This window comes from Cavia porcellus, unplaced genomic scaffold (assembly GCF_034190915.1).
Source record: "Cavia porcellus strain 051 isolate PalLab524CR breed Dunkin Hartley unplaced genomic scaffold, mCavPor4.1 scaffold_32, whole genome shotgun sequence".
NCBI lineage: Eukaryota > Metazoa > Chordata > Mammalia > Rodentia > Caviidae > Cavia > Cavia porcellus.
The window spans coordinates 38,936,414-38,945,654 of NW_026947515.1; the positions used below are offsets into that span (position 1 = coordinate 38,936,414).

The window sequence follows — 9,241 nt, forward strand, 5'->3', positions numbered from 1 at the left end:
AAGAGAAAAGACACTAGTGTGGCCGAGCGCAGGGCTTTGCAGGAGCAGGTGGTGGCAGCTGAACCACAAAGATGGATCAGCCTGGTCCGTGGAAGGATTTCAAGACCAGGACCAGAAGTTATTACCCAAGAGAGAAAAGACTCAGGTATGTCCACCTGCATCCTTTCTAAATAAAACCCATCGTGATGTAGACAGAAAGACCATCAAACATAAGGTAGGAGCAGGTGATATGTGTACCTCTGTTTCCCACCTAGAATGTAGGCACATGCATAGAAAGTAAGAGAAAAGAGAAAAAAAGCTATAGGCAGCCAGCTTTTCCAGGGCTCTGCCGAGCCTGCTTGAGGATGCGGAGCACAGTGACCTGGGTGGGCACAGTCAAGGCCAACGGGCTTTCCCAGGGACCCCGCGTGCAAGGTCAGTACGTCCGGACCATAAATCTACAGGCAGCTCTGGAACTTAAGAAAAACTACGTTCCCAAGGAGCTCCACTTTTCCAAAGACTGACTTTGCCATTTTATTTGTTGATTTATTTTTTGGTACTGGGAATCAAATTCAGGTCTTTCTGTTTTTCAGGCAGGTGCTTGTGCCAATGAGCTATATCCCCAGCCCCATTGTTTTTTTTTTTTTTTTTGAGACAGTGTCTCACTATGTGGTTCAGCCTGACCTTGACCTCACAGCAATCCTGCCTCAGCCTCCTGAGTGCTGGGGTTACAGGTACCACCACACCCAGCTTGATTTTGCCATTTTAAACTATTTAAGGTAGAATAAAAGAGAGCAAAGAAAAATCCTCATGTGGCAATCATTTGCAGTTGTGGCAGGATGATCAATTGGAATTTGGCAAATGGGAAAATACTATTTACTCGCCCCAAATATAAAGTGAAAACAAGTGTTTTAAAAACATTTTTTTAGTATTGATATCCAAGCAGAAAACACCAAAAAGACTCTGCACACATGAGGACAGAATGGCGCTGCAGAACTTAAAAAAGAACCTGACAATGTCCAAAAGCAAATGGGTAACACTTGAAGCTTCCTTGACACAGATCAGCTTCTGTTTGTGGCTCAGAAAACCATATGCTCTGTTCACTCACTCCTCGAGGATCATCTGCTCCTCCCAAGTATTAAGATGTCAGCGAAAATCTACCTTCTGAGGAAATTCAATCTGCCAGAGAAGAGCTGCTGACGCTCATAAAAATAGCTGTCAGACGTTACAACCCCGCAGGGACACAAATGATGAAGGTCGGGGAGCCTAGGGCAGGAAACTAGCATTCACAACGCTCAAAGATTATGAAATTCAGAAGCTCAGAATATGGGGTCAAGAAGCCAAGAGGGAGTCTAAAGTGGGCTTCTGAGTTTCTGGAAATTCCCTGAAATTGAACAAAAATTTGTGTGCCTTGGTAGATGCTTTTGGGAGATGTTTATCTGATTTGCAAGAGTCCATGACCAAAAAATGACTAAGAGCTATTGGTTTGTTATCTTATTTCCTCAGATATTTTTCCACCCTAAAAATTACTTTTTATTGCCCAAGAAATATTTGAATGCATAATTTTAAGAGCAATTTAAAAATCAAGGAAAAGGCCAAAGTTCCTTTGCCCACGCCTGTTCCACACCTAGTTCCCTCACTCCTGAACTCTACGCAGGTAATGATTCTTGTATCTTTGTATACATTTTCACAATTATGCACACATACAGAGAAATATACTATTTGGGTCTGAGTCATTAAACCTAAATGGTACCATGTTCTGGATACATGGCTGCAACTGGCCTTTACATCCCATAATATCCCGGGGGTGATCATGCACGTGGAAGCCCCTCATCCTTTCCTCCTGGGGCATAGCACGTCACAGGAAAGCCACGCTCAGCATATTCAGTCAACATTTAGGTTTGTTTGGTCTTTCCTCACACCGAATGTCTTTGTGTTTCTTTATGCACCAACAGACCCACAGTGTGTCTCTAGCAGAAAGGCCAAGAAGGGCATCACTTGGTCAATGGACATGTTTTAAAATTCTTAATTCAACTGTCGACATTTCTTCTACAGTTGTTGTATGGTTTCACTCTTCCAACATCTCTGAGACTTCTCCCTGTCTTCTGTTGTCCTAGATGCTACCAATCTTTTAAGGTTTTCCCAATGTGAAAAATCCAGTTATGTAGCATTTCCTTCATTTCATTTGTTCTTCCCTATCGATAAGCTAAAAATCTTTTCATGCATTTATTGATGATTTGTGTTTCCTTTTAGTGGATTATGTGTCCTTACAGCAGTATTTGCCACACTTGGCTGTGCATCCAGACCATCCAGGGGGCCGAGGACACGGCTGCTGGGCTCCACCCCAGCTTTTCCCATCCAGGGAGTGTGGGTGGGGCTCATGACCTCACGCACTTCTGGCGTATCCCCAAGTGACGCTGATGTGTCTGGTCTAGGAACCGGCATTTAAAAGCACCAAACTAGAGAAATTGCCAGGTCCTTGTACCTTTTGACTGTCCTGTCTCTCTGGTTCCCAGCTGTGGCTGAATTTTAAAATCATCTGCAAACTTTATCATAGTTCCTGGGTCTCACTCAGATAAATATGGTTGGATGTCCTTCTCATCCATGTTTTTGAGGTCCCCTGATGAGCATGGTGTCCAGCCAGCACTGAGAACCACTGGTGGGTGATACCAGCTGCTTTGAAGGATGGCAAAACCTTCATTCTAGTTCATAGCATATCACAGATATACAATGCTTTGTCTGAGATTATCTCAAAACACTCTTGTCCTGTGTTTTATCCAGAGGCACAAGCCTGTGAATGTACAACCAAAAGAAAAGAAAAATGCAGATTTGCTCAAAATGCTTAATTTTGTCCTGCTTAATCTGAGTGAGACCCAGGTACTATGATAAAGCTGTGCAGATGATTTTAAAGTTCAACCAGAGTTGGGAACCAGAGAGATAGAACAGTCAAAAGGTACATGGACTGGAATAAGATTAAGCAGATTAGGGATAATCTAACATAGCAGATCTTCAGACCTGGGTTTTTAATTCTGATTCTACAATTTACCAGCAATTATGTTCATTAAATGGTTTTCATTGTAGCTACCTGACAGACTTATGCTAACAGAGTAAGTTATTACTATGTCCTGGAATGTCGGCCCAGTGGAAACTCAGCTATCTGTACTGCTTCATGACCAGTCTGAGATTAAAATCTGGTTTCTGGATTCCCTCCCTGCCTTGATGAATTGTATCTTAACTCATCTGATAAAGCAATTCCAATTCTTATCCAGCCCTCAAAATGAAATCTTCATACCATTTTTAAAACCTGGTCACCCACGCAGCTTCACTTTTACATAACTGGACAGGAATTTGCTTACAAAGAAAGGCTGTAATAACATTATTTTTAGTACCAAGGAAAAGGATAATGAATCAGTCACTCTATATGATTGAGCATCTAGACATGTGAGCAGTGAAGGAATTCCAGGGAGATGACAAGCCCACCCTCAAGGTCTCATCACAGTCTGGAAGAGATGTGATATCTAAACACAACCGACAGAGTCAAGCAGTTAAAATAGTTCAGTGATGGCAAACTTTGAGGCGCTCCAACGAGCAAAAAATAAAAGATCTCTTTGAGTGCCAGGAGTTTACTAAGTAGAAGGGAGGGAAATTCGTCCATGGGAAGCCCAATAAAGAACAGTAAGGTAACAGAGGTGGTGAGCACCGCAGAAGCCCTGGAGGCAGCAGGCGGACACCCTAAGGGGGCTCGCCCAGGGAGAGAGCTCTGGAGGCTGGAGAGGATGAACGGGTGTCACTTGATAGATTAGATTTGTTGGTAGTGGTTCTTCATTATCCTTGGATTGGGGAGAAACTTGATTAATTATATTTTTCCATTTTCTTATTTGTATGTTTTCGAGTTTAAATTTATGTTTTCAATGGATACAAGCATTGGACACAAACACACAACAGGGATTGCTATTAAAAAAGAAAGGAAAAAGAAAAAGTCTTCTTGCATGCCTGCCCCCAAACCACCCCATTTTGTTCTTTGGAACTGATGTTAGTCGCGTTTTGAGTAGCTTTTGAGGGGCTCTCCCACATAAATACAGTCAATTCTTGTTATTTGTCCTAGTTATGTTCTATAAAACCATTGTGAATGTTGGATTAGCAAATACTGAACCAACGTTCCTTGGGGAAATGTAGGATTTGGCTTCTGTGAGTGTCTAGTCTCAGCCTTTTTATTAACTAATAAATAACCTTGTCCACTGTAGTTTTATTTAAAGACATCTTACTTAATATATATTATGGGTCAACATGGATGCATAGCCAGCAGTGCTTAACATATGTCCAAACAAAGCGTGTCTAACGCCTGAATCTTTCTCCGCAAAACACAGCCTTTTTGCCCTTAGGAACACCAACAGCACATTAGCACCTGGGGACAGTTTTAAATAGTGAAATGGCTAACCAAAAGCACAAAAATGAAAAAAAAAAGTAAGATTGAATGGGCTACAAAAAGGACATTTGTCCATAGTAGGAGAGTTGGAACAGAAGGCCAGTTCTCAGATTTGGGGAGATTTTGGGGGTAGTTATAGGACTCAGCTCTAATCCATTACTTTCTTTCTGTAATATCCCAAAGTTTAGTTGGGAAAAGGAATTTATTTTATTTTCTTATGAAGACTATTGGAAGTCTAGGGTTCTGGTCATGCACGTTGGAGACAGAATGGAGTCACCCTCTAGGAATGCTGATGTATCCGACGTCAGACCCACGTGCTGTGTCTTTAGCCTCAGAACTCAACATTCTGCATTAATTTCTGACTCTGTGCAGAAACCCAGTACACAGAACCGCTAATGAATAAGCATGATCATTTTGGTGGTTATTCACTTGGCACAGGCCAGTGATTCTCAATTGGGGTGGCATTTCTGCTCCCTGGGAGCATCTGACACTGTCTGGAGATATTAGTGCTTGTCACATCAGGGAAAGAGCTCACCACAGAGAAGAAGGGTCAAGACATTAAACATTCTGTCCCCACAGTAAAGAGTTATCGTGTCCTTGGTGCTTAGGTGACAAACACTGGAGAAGGGAGATCAAAGCAACTTTGATTATACTCTGCCAAGCATCTTGCTCAAACCACTTAAAATACATTGAAATATATTTCAATAGATTGTTCTAGTCAACATGCTGACGGATCGTTATCCTTGGGACTCATGATTTACAGTTCTAAGTTTGACGTACGCATGGCAATCAAAAATCCACACTCAGGAATTAATTTTAGAGATTCATGCTTTCAGTTACACTGTGAAGCATTTCATTTTTCATGCTTACACTGCTGACTCAATACATTTTCTTATTTTATTACTGCTTTCAAAGCTGTCACTTAACAATGACACTGAATGGAGTTGACACGAGCTCATTGCATGTGATCTGCAGCTTTCACAGGCTCCCAAAAACCTCCGCAGCCCTGCAGAAGTGAGAAGTAAGACTGGTCCATGCCCCCAGGTATTACCCTTAGGCAGCTGTAAGTGTCTTAGCAGAAGGACGCGGACAGCACACCTACAGAGACTGAGTACTCACTTAAGGACTGCATTAATTACTGTGTATAGGAAACGGGATGTTAGGAGACAAAACTTCTCTCTGATAGTCTTATTTTGTGCTTTTCAATTCTGCAAATAATTTTCTCTGCTCCAAATGTGAATTAAAAGCATCACACCAGTAAGCGTTTTTATTTATGAAGCACCTGAGGATCTTGCTAAATGCAGATTCTGCCTCAGCAGTTTGAGGTACAGCCAAGGCTGCTCTTCCAACAAGTTCCCAGCTGAAGTTGATGCTTTGGCCCATGGACCACCGAGAGCACCTGGAAGGTTCTAGCCCTTTACAAGAATTTGCCGCTATTTAAAAGTCAAGAGTCATAATATCCAGTATGGTATTTTGAATCATGTCTATTCCTTCGCCACCTTAATCATGCAATGAAATTGAAATTGCATGTTTGCTTACTTGAGGATATAGACAAAAAAAATTTTTATCAGCAGCAAAGGAATGGTCACAGATAATAATCAGTAGGTATCTATTTTGACTTTAAAGATCACCCTTTTTCAAAATGAAGGCCCCAGATTTGCTTTTAAAGATGTAATGGCATTTTACTGCCAAATAATGAAAACCCATTGGACGAGGCACCAGCAGAATTAGGTACCCTGCTACTGGGTCACTATGTACAGTCAGGCGGCCTTCATGGGCCCCAAACTGAAATGTACGAGGCGTCTTTATCTTCTAAAAGACCACAGATCTAAAGTGAGGAGGGTTGAGAATGGATACCGGGGAGGGGTCCTGAAGGTTTTGAGGTCAAACACCTTTGTTGTGTATTTGTAAAGCTAGAAATATATCCTGGGTGCCTGTTTATTACTAATCTTAAATCATATATATGTTCTTTTGTATTATGATATCTTACAATATTAATAATGATTTCAAAAGTGCCATTACTAGGAAGTCAGTGATTTTATGCTTTTAACTTAATATTTATTCTATAAACAGGTCAACTTGTGCTTTCCTATAGAACAACGATATTGATATTTGCCAAACATATTTTGTGGCATGTACTTATAAAGGAGCCTTTGAATACCTGTATAAATATATATTAAATATGAAGTGATTTAGCAAAAGACATGCTAATAGATGTAGAATACAAATCACAATCCGATAGTGATTTGCAATACACATTTCACACTAAACTTCAAGAAGATCAACTCTTCCTTAGTAATTGTGGCTTCTGTGGGGGCCCAAGGTAGACAAGATTTACATGGAGGACTCTGATATACAATTTCTTTAAAAATAGGACATTTGGAGATATACTGGGGACAGCCATGTATGTTTCAAATGTTCACTTTGACAAGCCATACACGTTAAGAACTTGTTCAGTATCACACAAGCCTATCTCAATCACATCTTTCCCCATCACCACAACACATCAGTAGCTACAACAAATAGTAGGAATATGAGAAAAGAAAGGGGCAGTGAGTTTGTAAATCTAACTACTACTGCCCAATTTGAAAGTCTTTGCATTGCTACATGGTCACTTTCCTCTACTTGAATTCTTGACATCTTGTTGCATGAGGCTCCTGCCTCTGGGAAATAGGAAAAGTCCTCAGATAGGACTGGTGGCCCTAGGCCTCCCCCTCTCCAGTGCTCAGCATTAGGTAAATACAGCGATTGAACTAACGCTAAGAATTTCAGCTCTCTCCATTCATACTAGGAGCCTATTGTTACAGGAAACGGTGCTAGCATGATGGAAGTGCTGTCCAGAAGCATGTGTCCAAGGACTGTGGCTGGTGTGGTCTTGAGATCTCCAACTGTGGGGGAGAGCAACCTGGAAAGACTTTCAGCCCAGGATCTGTGGCTGCCACTCACCTTTTCTACAAAGACAAGAAAGAAAGAAAGAAAGAAAGAAAGAAAGAAAGAAAGAAAGAAAGAAAGAAAGACTCTCTAGGGAACTGACAGGAAGGGGAGCACTGGGGAAGAGGAGTCACAAAATGGCGGCAATCAGACTTCTGCTCCTCACACTGGGACCAATGATAAGTCATGCGGTTTCACTAGAGAATTCCTCATGTGATGCTCCTTGGAGCAGATAGGTTTGGCCCAGGGGGTAGCACTGCTTCATGGGTCATTGTTATAGTTAGGGGTTGCAATGAAAACTATTATATACAGGACACATAATTTATAGTAGTATTTTATACTAGTCACCCAGAGTCAAATACAAGAAGTGCAGGAAATCTGTCCACACACTAAAGACCTAGAGGATCCAGCTGGATCTCATGGCAATATCCTGCATGAGTCCAGCTGAAGACCCAGAGCCCATGACAGTGCCTCCCACGAGTCCAACTGGAGGTCTAGAGTCCACGACAATGACTCATGCAAGTCTGTTTCATGGATCTGCACTGGGAAGACCCAAAGATCAATGGTGGAAGCCAAAAAGTCTGTGCCGGTGCGGTGAACAATCTGTGCTAGTAGGTTGAGGGAGCCAAGAAGCCACACTCAAAATAAGGACCAGGGCTCCCCCGAAAAGTATCACAACCATTCCTGCCATGACGAGGTCCTGAGTTCCTCCAACAATGAGAACAGCTGAGTTCATATCAGGAAGCCAGAGTGACAAGCTTCTCCTGGAGGCTGAACAGCACACATCTTCCCCTCTGTGCCCAGGAAACAATGCTTAAAGAAAGAACACAGATGCCCCAAAGTGAACCCCAGCCATTCTTAGCGACGAGGTCCTGTGCTCCTCTGATGACAACAGCTGAGTTCATGTTAGGGAGGTTAGAATGACAAGCTCCTATAGGACAGCCAACAGCTCCAGACCACACCACAACACTTAGGGGGACCCACAGTGCTACTCCTCCTCCCCAAGTCTCCTTTCCATACTGGCAGCAGTCCTCAGCTGGGCTGTCCACACTCAGCACCATGCTGATTCAGTTCCGCTGGTGTTTAAATTGACCACCAGTTTGTAATCCACCTCAATCATCCTGTCAATCATGCTTGAAGTACTCTCACTCAAACAGACATTATTAAAAACTACCCCCTCCTAGGCATAAACTGAATGCCTTATTACAGCCGCTTGGTAGATCTAAGGGTGGTGATGGGTAAAATAGAATAAATGTTGATAATGTCACCACTTTAAGAAGTTGGGTGAAATGTAAAATAATCTTATACCACTGGAAAATGATTTCTCCTTGTCAATTATTATTGCATTAAAAACACTCATATTTCTGTGAGTTTCATGTAAAAAAGAATTAACTTTTCAACTGATTAGAAAAGTTATGTCCACATAAAAATCTACACATGGATGTTTGTAGCAACTGTATGGAATCACCTAAAGCTGAAAGCAGCCAAAATACCCCTCAGTAACTGAAACGATGAGTGAACTGCGGTATGCCCATACAGTGAAATATTACTGAGCAGTAAAAATAAGTAAGGTTCAAAGCCATAAAACATCATAGAGGAAGATTAATGCACACTGTGAGAGACTCCACTTTGAAAAAGCTGCATACTATATGATTTCAACTATATGACGTTCTGTCAAAAATGTAACTGTAAAGATAGTGAAAAAATGACCAGTTTCTAGTGACTCAATAAGAGGGATTAGGTGAATCAGTGAAACTAAATAGTTGTTATGTTGGTGACACTATTCTCTGTGATATTTTAGTGGTGAGTAAATAACATGCATCTGTAAGAACCCATATAATTTACAGCACAAGGAATAAACCTTAAAAAATGCAAAATTTAAACATTGCACGTCAGTATGCACAA

At 41.5% G+C, this 9,241-nt stretch overlaps 1 pseudogene; it reads left to right on the top strand.

Moving 5' to 3' along the window:
• The first annotated feature begins 7,246 nt into the window (after positions 1-7,246).
• Positions 7,247-7,364, top strand: LOC111755746 (small nucleolar RNA SNORA44; annotated as a pseudogene).
• Positions 7,365-9,241: the final 1,877 nt, after the last annotated feature.